This window comes from Astatotilapia calliptera, chromosome 5 (assembly GCF_900246225.1).
Source record: "Astatotilapia calliptera chromosome 5, fAstCal1.2, whole genome shotgun sequence".
Classification (NCBI taxonomy): Eukaryota; Metazoa; Chordata; class Actinopteri; order Cichliformes; family Cichlidae; genus Astatotilapia; species Astatotilapia calliptera.
Window position 1 is genome coordinate 11,076,572 of NC_039306.1, and position 13,805 is coordinate 11,090,376.

Below are 13,805 nucleotides of genomic sequence, written 5' to 3' on the forward strand. Positions count from 1 at the left end.
TGCATTCATTAATTTTTGATGTGAACTTACATAAGAGACAAAGTGAGCGCTGCAGGGTCTGTCTTACAGGCAGGGACTCCGCCTGCAGAGGGGTTTCCACATTTCACTAAATCTTAAAACCACGTCCATACAAGTGTAATGGATGGTGTTTTTGGATGCAACAGGCATGGATGATACCGACTGCTACATGAGCATGAATCTCCACAGGTTGTGAGGTGGATGGTGTCATGACAGTGACAGTATAAACATGTCCACCTTTGAAGATGTTGCTATACTTTTTTTTTTTTTTTTTTTTAACAATAGACTGATGCCTTTATATGTCTCCTTGTAACAGCAAAACAGCAATATGTAAATTATTGCATTTTCTTAATTTATGTGCAGTAAAGTACTTTAATGTGACAGAATGATTTCCTGTATCAAAAATGAGAAAAATGACAATGATAATATCCCAGAGTTGATGTCTTTAGATTGATAGTTGTTTTGGAATCAACCAATTGTCATTATATAAAACACACACACACACACACACACGATAATGGATTTTACCCATAAAAGAGCCTTTCTTTTGAAGAACAGATCATCACAAACTTCGTACCAGTGTCAATGGTAAAAAGCTGAAATTACATTTTACAATAAAAAGTCTAAACACTATAAAATGTCAGACAAGAAAATAAAAGCTCCAAGATAAAAACAACCTGAAAGCAATAAAAGAGTTAGTTTGTTCAAATAATTTCCAAACCGAGTCAAAAGATGAGATGAGATATATATTTGTATTATTTTAATACTTGAAAGGAAGCTGAAAGGAAGCGGAGCTCCGCTAAGAAAATGTAATAAAAAAGGCAATACATTTTTAAAAAGTATTTTCAGCACAAACAGCAACTTTAACATACAGAAGAATGAACACCCAGCGGTTCAAAGTTCGGCAGTAAGGGAGGAAGCGGTTTTGCCTCGGGGTGACTCAGATCACATCGATCTGTAAATCAAGTCCCAGATGGTTTAGACTCCATCTGGGGTCTGAAGGTCTGACTCAGTGAGATCACAACAACACACTTGTTTGCAGTCTCATTGTCAGTGTAGCAGGTCAGCCTGAGATGTCAACACTTGCAACGAAAAAGGCATATGGATAAAAACCAGCACGAATGTCTCGATGTACATCTGCGTCACGCCTCTTGTTTTAATGCCCACAGCAGCCAAGGAACAGCTTGCATTTAAGTGAAGTAAGAGCCACAATTGTTTTTCACTTTTACTGCAAAAATGGCTGCTAAGCCAGTGTCTACAGACTGAAAACAGAATCAGATGAGACTGCAACAAACAGACGCTTCCTATGCAGTGCTGCAATTTAATAAGTAAAAACAGTACATGTAGAATCTTAGGGCGAGGGCTTTTTATCGAGTCACCATTTTGAAAGCAGAGCTGAATACACACAGTGAGACAGCATGTACCACACAACAACATGTATGGCAGTTTTACTTGGTACTTCAACAACTACACAGACGCAGAATGAAGCACCAGCTCCTCTTTTCCGTCCACTTGGTGGAGAAGCGCTGATTTACAGCAATCTACCAAATGGAACAAAAATAAAAACACATGCTAGAGCCGCTCTTCCATACAGAACGGACATTGGTTAAAATTAATATAAATATATATCCGGCCACTATACGAGTCACACCTCTTTACATTTACTGTCTGATATTCAATATCCAACCTAAAACAAACATTAATTGAATGATGAAACCTTCAGCCTGCCCCTGAACTATTAATGTTAATAACAATTTAATTTTTCACAACAAAGATACCAGCTATGTGCTGCATGTGGTGCTGTTAAATAGTCTTCTTAAGAACTGTTATGGAAGGAGCAATTACACTCTGCTGCAGACACGGATGAGTAGGCAGTGCTGTTATACTTCTTAGAAGTCTGACTAGTTGCTACATTGTAATGTGAAGTCTCCGCTTCTGAGTTGCCATCTGACTGGACATTTATGCTTCAGTGGGGAATCTAGCTAAGTTGTAACCGCAAACTGTGGCGTCGACACAGCTCACAACTCACAGCCTGTATATATCCAGCTACTCTTACACTGCAGTTTTTCATTTTAAGAATACCCTTCATCAATTTAAATATAAGGAGTAATAATTTAAAAAAAAAAAATCTAAATTCATGGAGGGAGATTGCTGAAACTATCAAAATGGATACAAGGGAATATACCAGCATTGCAGCATTTTATTTGTTTCTATCAGCTGGTACCCCACATAAAACATAGGGACACAACCACACGGTAATTAACACAATGCACCTCGCACGAGAAATGTTGACAGCAACGGCGGCCACTTAAATCGGTTACATTTTAGGCTCTACAAGTAAATCACTGCAGAAGTTTAAATCAGGCCTGATTATGAAATTCATATCCCTCTGACTCAACCAGAGCCAAGCAGACTCACAGACATGGAATCTATAACATGCTTTTAACTGACTGACACGACCGGAAAGCATCTGCGTGGCCATAAAAAAAGCTGGTTAAATTCTTTGAATACCTATACTGCTTTTTTTATTACCACTTTTAGCAAAGAATATGCCTGCGAACAATCCGTAAACAGCGTTGTCAATGTTATGTTGATGGTGTTGTTCAATAAATATTAGTGTGTTTTTGTATAAGCTAGGATGTGTTTTGAACCTTCACCTTCAGCCATGTTAAACCCACCTGTAAATCCTGTGTATTCTGAAGCTAAATCTTATGAATCTTTTGTGCATTGTGGTTCCCATTTCCCAAGTCCTTAAATTCTCTCTCGCATTGATGGAAAACGGCATCAAGGTCAAGGAAAAGTGATTAGACAAAGACACGGGGTTACTTTTTGGACTTTGACCACAGCCTTGGTTAATTCTTCTTAGGCTAAAGGAGCTAGAGCCTCATGCAGGCCGTTCAAATGACAGACGCACTGAGTCAGCATACGTCGTCTCTTGTGGTCATCAGGACGACGGCAGCAGCTTGAGACAGATACAGAACACTCGACTGTCTGCAGGTAGGCGTGACCGTGTGTCTTCAGTGGGGACGAGGTCGAGGTTGGTGAGATAATAATGATCAGCATGAGAGCTGGAATTTACAACGTACTTTATTTTTAGACATTTTTATTAACATCACTTCAACTGCATGTAATATAGCTACTTTGTATTGCTTTAGAGCACAACTGGCTCCACCTGTCTGTTACAGAAAGGCAAGAGATATACACCCCCTGCTGCAGTAGCACCCATTACATGGCTCTGTAATACACCGTTATAACCAAGAAATCTATTCAGGAGATTATTTAAATAAGGCTGGGCAACAAAGATCCTAATTTTGAATGTGATCTGCTCTTAAAATGCATCACCAAATAAATAGCAGCGCAGTATGAGGCCTGCTCCATTAAGGGAGAAGAAAAACAATCATAATTACTAGGGGTGCAACGATACAACAATACAAAAGCGAGTTTATTACAGAGAAATGGCTCTTTCCAAAATAAAAGCTATACTATACGCTTCTTCTGGGCTATATTCTCAGCAGCATATAAACATATCAGGTCCCCATAAGGAGAATCACGTGCTAACGGCTGTCTAAATGACTCGGGTAAAGTTTGTAGCATGTGTGCTTGTTGGTTTTGTCTGCTTCCACTTGTCTTTGCACTAGTATGATGTCGGAGTAAATGGGCTATCATATTCGTTGTGTTCCCACTAGTGCTGTCAGCGTTAATCTCGTTAAAATGACATTAACGCCACAACACGGCAAATCTCCGTTAACAAGTTACCGCGGATCGCCCCGTGCTTGGGGCTGGACGGCGTCAACACGTTAACAAGCTAACTGCGCTACCGCACTAGTTCTCACAAATTGAGCATTGCGTGGCACATCCGACATACTGTTTTACTTTTGTCCATGACGCGCTTACCATCAGGGTCATGCTTCACATGAAAACCAAGATAGTTCCAAACGCCAGATCTGAATGAGAGTGGGGGAGGTTCAATTTCGGGTAGCGTTGAGGTAGTTGCCATGTTGCAACGAGCTTAGCTTCTGTCTTGCTAGCTTGCACTGCGCTCAGTGGATCTGCACTCGACAGTGCAGCCTAGGCGGAGTAGTCGAACGCAGATCCACTGAGCGCTCAACACAGACAACATCGTCAGAAGAAAAGTTGATAAAATAAATAAAAAATGTTGTATTGTTTGATAAATATGTGTACCGAACCGAAAGCACTGTATCGATCGGTTCAATATCGATACGAGTATCGTTGCACCCCTAATAATTACTCTGGTAATTATTGAGATGATGGTTATTTAAAAATAATTATTCTAAGACTTTGAAAAAACTGTACATATTTTTTCTACTTCTTCTTTTAAAATTGGATTTTAATTATATCTTAATTTGTTTTATATAGATTATCTTGTTTTAATAGTCACTGCAAGCCACAACTGTAGCTGAAATAAAAATTAGACGAATGCCTTTATTTTACATGAACTTAGCAAAAGCCTGAACAGCTGTGACATTACTAAGATGACACTTAGTTTGTAAAACAGAAAAAACATGAGGAAAAGGGTTTCAAAGATGCCAAGAAATGGATTTTAATTCTGCCTCAAAAACATCACCATGTTGGATTTTTCTGTATCTCAGAGTTTTCTGTGGCGGAAGGACAAAATACTTTATACGCAGGAAAAACCCAGCAAGTCGTATCTGATGTATGCTGATAATGAAATAATGTAATGTACTAAAGAAAAAGGATAAAATGTAAAAACCTTTTGACTGGGGTGAGATGCTGCATCAGCTAATTCAATAGAAATCTCTTTTCTTGAGCAGAGTTTTTGGTCATTAAAAACTTTTCCACTATAAATAACTGTTCCTGCACCATAGGTTTGCCTTCTTGTGGGTCCCAATTCCCAGGAGAAGAGAGGGAGTTTGGTGTTATGTGGATTGAGTGATGGTCAGCCTAACGGTGCAATCTTCAGGTACAAAAAGTGAAGACAGATCATTTTATTTTCTTGGCCAGTCCTGCAGGTAAGATCTGTGTGTGGGAAGCACTAAAGTAAATCCATGACACGTCAGTATCATCAGATACTGAAATCATAGTCAGAACAGTTTCAGCCAAGTGCTTTACAACCAATCTGCCACTACAATAAAGGCAACAGTCCAATTTACACATAAAACTGCCACTGGACTTACCAGAACAGGTTGCCTGTCTCTCACATACCTGACACATTTCTAAAATTATCGTAAAATTATGAAAACGAGGTTCATTTGTTTCCCAATTAACTGATGAGTATAGATAATGTGAGAAAACAGTGAAAATGTCCATCACAGTTTAATCACAGCCTGGGGTGATTTGTCTAGCCTGCAGCTTGACACCCAAAGCAGTTTAGAGTGATATAAGCGATCAATCAACTAATCTTTTCAGTTCTAGTTCGATCAGATGTAGGCCACCTTGCCTGAAACAGCGCCCATTTAACCTCATAATTTATTTATCCAAAAATACAGCGTTAACCTTCAGCGGCAAAAATCAGTGATGCTGCTGTTAAGGTTTAGCAACAAATAACATCAAGATGCACCAACATAGGTGTGGCAGGACCACTTCATTTGAACCACTTAATGAGAAATCTAAATAATCCTGTAAACTGTACGAGATGGTCTAATACGACCATTGTTATACATGGAAATAGCATTAATCTATCCAGTGAAGACATTCAATGAACATGTTTTGTTAGTTAGTCAACTAATTCACTGACTTGCAACTAATTTGATTACCAAATGACTGTAAAAAGGTACCCGCATAACATCTACTCCATAGATATAGAGTAGTATTACCAGATGGCCATTTTTAAAAATATCATCATTACTTTTAAGCCACTTATGTATAACTAGGCGTGAATCCTGTCTCATCTGTTGTATGGTGAATTGAAGGGGTCCTTATAGACCCTATGATGTGAACACAGGGGTGTCCTTAGGAGTTTTTCCTGGCATTCTTATGCTCATCTTGAATTATAACGTTTTCTGTCACATTTTCTTCTACTCAATTAAGATTAATATAAAACAATTCTTTCATCGACTTCCCAAAACATTTTGACATTGAATAACCATTGGCTGTCCATCTTTTCTTGATGTCTAGTCTTGAAAACACGCCATAAATCCGACTCAAACTCTTGACCTCTCTCTTGACCATTCATCCATTTTCTTCTGCTTATCCAATTCAGGGTTGCGGGGAGGGCTAGAGTCCATCACAAGAAAGGCAAGAAGATGGGTACTAGGGCTGAACGATTATGGAAAATAATCTAATTGCGATTTTTTGCCCCAATATTGCGATTGCGATGCGATATGCGATTATTTTTTAAGGTCTTTGTCTTCTGTATTATTAAACAAAGACAAGCAATACATCATATAGTATGGCCAATACTATATTACATTAATTTTAAACTGTTCTTTCCTGGAAGACAGACCTCTGTTATGATGACATGAGGTGATGCATGAATTGATGACTGACATTTTTATTTAACTTCTTCAATCACAACAGTATATTTGAACATACACAATAGTTTATTTTTAGCTTACAAACATCTGAGCATAAAGTGCTGACAAGGAACCCTGGTGTAAACATTAAAATGAAAGTCAGTACAATGTGCAGATTGCAGAAATATACATAAAAAAAAATCAGTGGCTTTACCACACTCAGTTTTTCGACATCTGTGAACTACTAGACAGTCATTCAATTAAAAAATAATATTAAATAAATAAAACTAATAAATAAAAAATACACACATCTTCCTGATCTCTGCAGTCAGTAACATTACACATAAAGTGCAAACATAATAGCAATTGTATAAACACACACACAAACACGCCTTTAAAGTTTAAAGGCGTGAAATTGGACGGTCTAGCCTTCTGATTAGCGTCACCGCTGTCTCGGTGGAGTTTAATAAACTCGGCCGTCTGCTTCTTGCTATCTAAAATATAACCAGACACTGGTGTAAATTCTCGACTGTCTCATACTTCTGTTTAATAAGTTTTCTGTTTGACGTTTAGTCAGCTGTGTGAAAACCAAGGAGGAACCCACCCAGGGGATTAATAAAGTTTTATTTTATCTAATCTAATAACTTTAATCTCAGCCAAACCGATTTACTCACGAACAAACAAAACACTGAAAAAAGCCCAACAATAACATTTTTAGGTTGTCTAAGTGACTTATATATTACGTTTAACCCGAGCAGCGAAACTCCGCGGTGATCTGAAAATGATGTGCCGGGAGTTGTGCCGTTCTCGGCCGCATCAGTAATCCTCGAGCTCCCGGCTAGCTGTCGAGCTGGTGGGTAGCAGACGCCTCTGAAAACGTCGAAGCACTTTTGCAAATATGGGATATCTTGATAAACCGAGCAGATATTTGATGTTTACACAACTACTTTCTCGCCTGAAAATATGTTAAAAGTTTATTTTGTGACCCAGAAAGATTAGTATGAGTAATTTTAAAACTTAGTAGCGGCCGCCATTGCTGGAAACTGGAGTTTGGCTGGGCCGCGCTATGAATTCTGGGATATGGTAGTAATTTGGACAGCCTTATAATCGCAGTATAATCGCAGCCTTTGCGGTTAGAAAATTGCACTTGATCATGTCGCGATATTATCGCAAATGCGATATATCGTTCAGCCCTAATGGGTACTTCCTGGACCCTGCCTCCAGGCTGACACAGAGACAGACAACTATTCATGCTACCATTCATTTAACACCTACAAACAATTTAGAATCACCAGTTTACCACCAGCTTAGCTTTTTGACCATGTTTGCTGGGTTTCCAACAGGGGTGTCCAGATGATGTTGATAAGATAACACGCAAGAGATGGCAAAATTTTGTCTTCAACTTTCATTCTGGAACCACATATCAACCAAGACACCAACATAAAACAGTGGTTTAACATAAACTTTACTTTGCTGTAACGTCTAACAAAGACACCCAGGCAAGAAAAAGTAAGCCTAGCAGATATGTCTGTGAAGGTTCTCAGTCATCCAGGTCATCGTAGTCAAAGGAGCTTGCAAAGAAAGGCGTCTGGACTTCTTTAAATTACTTGAAGACGTTTCCCCTCTCATCCGAGAAGCTTCTTCAGTTCTAAGGTCAAATGGTGGAGAGTCCCAGATATAAACCTAGTGGGAGTAACCCCCCACAGAGGGACAAAAGGACCCCCTGATGATCCTCTAATCGCCTGAGCCAAGGTGTGAAACTGGGTGTGGGTCCCAATCAGCCAGAGAGAAGGAACACACACATGTAAAGGAAGCCCTCAAAACATGCTTCTATCCTAAATGGGCGTTCTTAAAGTCAGCAAAGAGGCACAGAAAAGAAGACCAGACACCAGCGAGGGAGGATAAGAAGGACAGACGCAACAACATTGTCATCCCCTATGTAGCCGGTGTATCAGAAAAACACAGGAGAGTTTTCTCCAAGCATGACATCCCGGTGCATTTCAGACCCAGCAACACGCTCAGACAAAAACTGGTTCACCCGAAAGACAAAACGCCAAAACACAGACTTAACAATGTGGTGTATGCGGTACAGTGCAGCAAGGAATGCTCAGACCTCTACATTGGAGAGACCAAACAGCCACTTCACAAGCGCATGGCACAACACAGAAGAGCCACCTCCACAGGACAAGACTCAGCAGTCCATCTGCATCTTAAGGATAAAGGACACTCTTTCTAGGATGCCAATGTTCACATTTTGGACAGAGAGGACAGATGGTTTGAAAGAGGAGTGAAAGAAGCCATCTATGTCCACTGTGAGCGACCATCTTTGAACAGAGGCGGTGGTTTACGACACCAACTCTCTTCCATCTATAATCCAGTTTTGAGATCCCTTCCCAGACGCCTTAACGCCCACTCACATCCTGGGTCATCTGATCTCAGGAATTCGCATGATAAGGTGGGGCCAGGTTTCACAATGAACTCACCCGAAACTCCGGCTGATTGGGACCCACACCCAGTTTCACACCTTGGCTCAGGCGATTAGAGGATCATTAGGGGGTCCTATTGTCCCTCTGTGGGGGGTTACTCCCACTAGGTATATATCTGGGACTCTCCACCATTTGACCTTAGAACTGAAGAAGCTTCTCAGATGAGAGGTGAAACGTCTTCAAGTAATTTAAAGAAGTCCAGACGCCTTTCTTTGCAAGCTCCTTTGACTAAGCCTAGCAGACAGTAAATGTTTGTCTCCAACATTGGCACAACCTTTATTTTGGAGCCATGCTTGATCCAAGGCTAGATGTTGACTAGAAAAGACAGCCAGTAGGCAGTTTGGCAGTGTCAAAAGGTCAGGAGTTTGAGTTTCCCTCATAGTATTTTTTTTTTTTTAATTTGTTATGTTGTTGTAGTCCATAAATAAAAGGATAATATACAACAGTTCCTTATCAGAGACTTAATTTGTTAGAAAGTCCAACCAGAACATCTAGGTGATAAGGAGGTACGTCCAACAGACGACCCTTGTTCAACTGTCATTTTCAAAACCTTGTTTAAACAAAAGCGAGACCTTAAAAAAGTGGCTCAATGCATTTGCCTGACAAGAAAATGATCCCTTCTCTAGCCCTAGGGGGGAGACACAAAACCTTTCAAGGTTGCCAGGAAGAGCATCTGGTGTCAAAATATGCCAAACCAAATAGGCAGTGCTACCTGCTGTGCTTGTGAATGGAGGACTAGTTAAAATCTTTAACCAGAATTGAGAGACAACGGTTATTCAAATTTGAAATGTTTGCTTGGTGTTATCATAATGGTTGGAAGCCACATAGTCAGATTTCATTCCAAACCTAGATAAACTGTACAGACTTCGGTGGAATACAAAAAACTAGCCATTTTCCCTTTAGAATCAAGCAAACAGCAAAGTCATTGCTGTCATACTTATAATTCAACCCTTTTCAGCAAAGAGTCTTCAAAGTTTCCCTTTCTACTAATTTCATTTTGCAAAAACCCTCTATGTTCCGATAATTTGCAGCAGCAGAAATCAGAAGGAGCAATGCCCTCTTTTGGAGGTCACAAGCTGAGGAGGAGTCACCTCATGAGCCAAGATGCGGGATCCCCCCTCCTTTCTAACGCAATAAGGCAGGACACACCCAGCTACAGAGGGGAGGAGGAGGAGAAGGTGGAGATGGATGAAATGAGAAGAGAGGAAAAAGAAGCAGAACTGCTGCTGCTCCTCCTCCTCATCCGCCCAAATAAGCCGATGACGTAAGGATGGTCCTTCCTTAATTAAAATAAAGCGCAGTCGGTAACGATTTTTCCACCCTTGTTCAATACCGGCAGCCTTGAAAACGCAGAAGTAGTATTTACAGTGCGAGTGCTAAATATGGGGGAACCACTCCAACAAGCTTAACAAGCTCATCCTGAAGGCGCCACATTCGTGTCAACAGTGTGAGGACACCACAGTGATACAGAAATATACACAATTAATATCACAACAGGGACAAACAACCGCAGCAACCAACGCTCGCTGCTCAGAGAGCTGTTTTTAACCAACTTACCACAGGTCCTGTGTTTTTTCTGATGGTAAAAGGCGCCTTTTCCGGTTACCACTGGAAATATCACTCGGAAAGCAACACACTCAAGCCAGAGACTGTTAACAAATTGTTTCCAGGCGCCCGGAGACATCCGCGGGCGGTCTGATTCCTGCCTCGCAGCCAATGCACCAGCAGATACGTGCCTCGCTGTCGCCCGGGGAGACCTGGCACCAGAGCGCCATTAAGAATCTGCTCTTTTTGATCTACATCTCCTTGTTGGGTTTGTGAAAACGCAATTTTGTAGCCATTAATAACAATTTACAGACCTTTTAGAAACAACCCTTCAATTCGGCATACCCCAATGACACGTAAAAATGTAATATTCAGAATAAAATAACAACTTTTACCAGCAGGCTCCTTACTTTGGCAGGCGGCAAACTAACTAGCAGTGCGTATCCAGTTCAAAAGTTGTTTTTTTCACCAAAAGTGAGTCATCGTCTGTAAATTTTACAGGTGTCTGATTAGAAACTATTGCACAATATCACAGTGTATGCTTTATGGGTATTTTAGTTTGTCGAAAAGCGTTTTAAGTTGGATTTTAAAGTCCGCATTATGAATGAAGACCCGACTGCGTTGACTGCAGGGAGGGAACGGCACGTATCGGGGCTGTAACCTAGCTAACAGCCGGGACGTTTGGCGAGGTGAAAGAGACAGAAACCGTAACTCGGGGTTTCTGAGAGACACTGTTGCTATTAGGGAGGAAAATACGCCAAGATGCGTATTAAAGTGCGTCGGACTGGGATAATTGTGCGTTCACACCTGTGGAAAATCCCAAAAATCTCCCTGTAGTTGCTAATAATTGGGTGTCAAGGTAAAGAAACGGCAGTTATGAACGTTACCCGGATGCTGAGCAGTGCGGACAACTTGGGGGGGGGGCACGACAGACCCCTTAAAACACAGCAAAATGTCACTTTCACGGTCTCCGACAGACTAAGCGAGCCTTTCTTGGCTTTCAGCCACAAGTGAATTGAAAGATTGTACAGACTCGTGGTGAGTTAAGTTTAATTAAGCAGCAAAAAAACACTGAGATTAGACGTTACCTCCACTCCGTGGATCTTCGTCCAAATCACGTCCTGTGGCTGAGTCGGAACGGTTGGGAAGCGTCTTTAGTTTAGAGGGGTTTGTCCATTTCCCAGCAGAGCTCCAACTTGAAAACTGCAGTGGCGAAAAAAATGACTGACAGGCCGGGTGGTGGTTGGTGGATAAAACCTTGAACCGTTCCTGACGTTTAAACCGTTTTTAAATACATCAGTAGGGGCACCAGCTCTGTTCCTGCAGTGGTGGCGGCAGCCCCGAGCAAGGAAAACAAACCAGATCCAGATTCAGTCAGAAACGAATCCTTTAAAAGGAGAAGATAAACTCACCCTCTCTCCCTCTCTTTTTCTCTCGCTCACTCACTCTCTCCCTCTCCTGGAATAAAAGCAGAGGAGGGAAAAGGCTCTGTTAACAAAGAGCAGATCCAGAAAATGAGGACTGGTGGTGTGTTTGTGTTGCTTAGCGGTGGGTGGAACTGGAGGTGGGGTCCGGCACACTCAACCAGACCAGAGGAAACACCAAAAGTCCGGATCAGATCTTTTCCTGCCAAGCTGGGAAACTGAAAGAGAAGGAGGTGAGCTTGTGGTGGCGAGCAGGGGGGAGGGACCAGACCGGGATTGCCCTGTTTTTAAGGTGGATCTATGAATTAATTAGGTAACAAGGCAGAAACAGAGCCCTGCTCTCGAGAACAGCCCCGGGCCACAGATGCAGTCTGGAAACTCAAGGGGGGGGAGAAAAAAAATCCAGATCTGGATCTATCCCGGAGCGATGTATGGAGTCTCTTTTCAGCCAAACAAATCGTTTAGAGATAGTACGTTTAGAAAAACTGTTGTCAGACTAATTTTGAGATAAAGCTTTTTAAAGACTAAAGCCATAGTTACTTCACGTTTTCAGAAAACCCTGCCCTGATTCAAGAAAAAGTCAAATTTTTACCAAAAAGTCTATTTTGGTAAAAAATAAATAAATATATAAATAAAAATAAAAAATTGTTACTAAACAGTAATAATTTGAATCAAAAAATAATAAAGCCAAAATATGATTTTTTTCCCCCTTTTTTTAGAAGAAGTATAGTTTGAGGCAAAATCCACAACAAAAGTCATATTAAATAATCACTATACTGGTGTGCATTTGAAGCCATCATATCAATTCCAAAATAATTCAAGGCTAAAGTTTCAGGATAAACTCAGAATATTTTTAAGTTTCTTCATGAATTACCCCCCTTTACCTCTTTTTTTGTATTCGCTTATTTTGTCACAAAGGTTGGGGGGAAATTAATGGAAAACACCAGTTGTAATGTAAAACTTTTTTTTCTTTTTTGAAAATTCTAGATTAAATCTGAGATCTTATTATTAATTAATAAAATTGTAATCTTTTTACTTTAAAAAGTGTTTTAAAGGTAAAGTACAATTCAAAGATGAAAATCATATTTTTTTAATATAAAATTATAAAAGTGATTGATATAATCTGATAAAATTTATCATTTACCCATTATGCCTACCAACTGACTGGCAGCCTGTCCAGAGTGTATCCAGCCTCTTCCTCAGTGACAGCTGGGAGAGGCTCCAGCCCTCCTGTGATGTTAAACTGGATGTTTTCTGTATTTTCTTTAGTTAGGCATTGAATAGTATTTGCCATTTACCATTTATGGAAATATTTAAAAACTTATTTAAGTGTTTCTTCTTCAATCACCTTTTCCACATTGCATTTAATCATTATTTATTATTAATCTCTGGCTATCTTCCACAGCTAGTCTTTATCCTGTCCATCCTGTCACTCTCAATCAGTGTTTCCCAACCTTTTGGAGCTATTTCACGTTAGAAAAATCACACGGCACACCACCAAACAAAAATGTCACAAAAAGCATATTGTCCATTCCCTAATTGCTCCTTCTATGTATTTAAGCCCTGTGTTTCTGTATGTCAAGGTCGCGATCTCCCCCCCCCCGTTGTAAATAGTTTGACGTCTGGTGTTTGGTGATGTAAATAAATGTGGTATTTTGCTTTAAATCTCGTTTTGGGATTATTTTTATTTTCCTTATTTTTATTTTCCTGCGTTGCACCCCGGTTGCCTAGGCCGGGGTGTAACATATGGGGGCTCGTCCGGGATCTGAACCTGGGACCCCTCGCACCCGAAGCGAGAATCATACGCTGCACAGAGTCTTCCTACAGTCGCCTCTCGTTTCGGGCCCGGTAACAGTTGGGGTGCGAGAGGTCCGGGATCGCTGGAGGGTCCGAAGGAG

At 40.6% G+C, this 13,805-nt stretch overlaps 1 protein-coding gene across 6 annotated transcripts in view; it reads right to left on the bottom strand.

Moving 5' to 3' along the window:
• LOC113022133 (plasma membrane calcium-transporting ATPase 1-like) overlaps positions 1-12,264 on the bottom strand; it is a 127,701-nt gene extending 115,437 nt beyond the window's left edge. For 2 of the 6 annotated variants that reach the window (XM_026167210.1, XM_026167208.1), the window contains exon 1: positions 11,572-12,260. The gene's annotated coding sequence lies outside the window, so the exon portion shown is untranslated. The other 4 variants (XM_026167213.1, XM_026167211.1, XM_026167212.1 and 1 more) reach the window with 3 other exon arrangements.
• Positions 12,265-13,805: the final 1,541 nt, after the last annotated feature.